Raw genomic sequence first — 1,971 nt, forward strand, 5'->3', positions numbered from 1 at the left:
AGAGCCTTCACTGTGTGGCTTCAATAAACAGCACATCACAAAATTCCTTCCCTGATGAGCAGTGGAGTTAGCTAATAATGGGAAGCAGTGACTAAATAAATGGCCAATATTTTCTGATGGTTTTAAAAATAGGCAGCCTAGCAGGAGGGAAGCTGCTTTTTGGATGCCTAATTCATGCCATCTTTATAATCCTTTCGATAGTTTTAGCAGCCCTGGAAGATGAATCACCCACTTTAACCAACACACAGATCAACATGGGGTTTATTAGAACCAAGCTATCATTTAACAATGTCAGCAGAGTATTTATTATTAAGCAGAATGCTCCACTGTTTAAATGGAAAGTCATTATTTCTCCACAGTCATTGAACAACGTATGTGTTTATGCAGCCAAGCAGCCAAGATGGTGCCGGAGGAACACAAATCCTGAATCTCTTTTTTGTTGGACTTTGTGAGCTTTTATTGCAAATTCTATCCTAGGCAAATAAAAATTCCTCATTATATTGTTTTAAACCCTACCATTATGCCCAACAGTGAGCAAAACTTTGGTCATTTCAAATTATTTCATTTTAAATACACTAATAATTACAGTATCTAATCCATAAAGCAGACTTTCTATCTACAAGGCAAAATTTATGTATCTGATGTTGCAAAATAAGTTGTTCATTATCTTCTGGAGAAAAACCATGAAACAGCAAAACAGAAAATATCAGCTGCTAATGCAAGGCAGGCAATCCATGGTTCAAAGGATTGCTAGAACACAAGATTTACAAAGATCTACAGTTTCAGCCAGTCAACTAACTGTGCATTTTTATTTATTGAGGCAAATTTCTAAAATCAGAATTTAAATTATCTGAGCTACGTTTGCTAGGCAGATTGAATTAGTCTGTCTTTTAAAAATAGTGGGTGCTTTGAATAGGGGAAGATCTTCTGTTAAGAAGTGATAGTTACTTTATGAAGTCAACAACATCCTTCTGCACTAAATCACATTGGAAGGCTAATGTGCCACCGAATAATAGATTTTAGAGACATGGCCTACCACTGGATCCCAATCTTTAGGATATAGAATGTGGTGGGGAACATGGCCAGTGTGTAGGAAGTAGTCATAATCATCAAATTGTTACAACTAATGGCACTTTACTTAGCATGGAGAAGACAATGTGACACACTCAATAACAAACATTTGTCATGATACTGACAGCATCAGTGATAATCTCTACCACTAGAAGAGATTATTCCCAGTGCTTATATGAGTGCAGCAAGATGCATTGATATGACTAGTTACTCAAAGAAAATTCTGCTCAGGTTTCAAGTCAAAACATCAGTAGACTAAGCTCATCCTATAAAATGATTGGCAGCATTTTTAGCATATAAAAATAAATAGCTCATTGCACAACACTTAAGTATCCTATGAAATTTATTGTTGGAAGATTTTATGATCAACCATCACTTCCACCTGAGTACACTAGCAAGATGGTTGGTGATTCTCTGAAATATGACTGGCTGGTTTGCAAACATTTGAAAGTGGGTCTGGAAAACTAAGGGCAGACAACATAGCAACAGCAAAGATCTTTCTTCTTCTTCTTCTTCTTCTTCTTCTTCTTCTTCTTCTTCTTCTTCTTCTTCTTCTTCTTCTTCTTCTTCTTCTTCTTCTTTTTCTTCTTCTTCGTCCTCCTCCTCCTCCTCCTCCTCTTCCTTTCTTCTTCACCTTGTTACAATCTGTCTAATGTCATCCACAACATCACGCAGGACTATTTGCCTCAATATTTAAGTTTCAATGAAATATGTTATAGTCATGGAACTTTTTTTGAACTATATAAGAAAATTATCTACCTCATCTTTAAAGCACCAAGGGGAAAAATATTGTTATTCTTTTCCAGATATTATGTAAATGGAATAATCTATATTTGTTTATAGGTCAAAAATGGGGAACTTATGGCCTCTGAGTCAGATGCTGTTCACAAGGACTTTTCA

The sequence above is a fragment of the Crotalus tigris genome, unplaced genomic scaffold (genome assembly GCF_016545835.1).
Source record: "Crotalus tigris isolate CLP2741 ecotype Arizona unplaced genomic scaffold, ASM1654583v1 scf7180000018001.1161693, whole genome shotgun sequence".
Taxonomy (NCBI): Eukaryota; Metazoa; Chordata; class Lepidosauria; order Squamata; family Viperidae; genus Crotalus; species Crotalus tigris.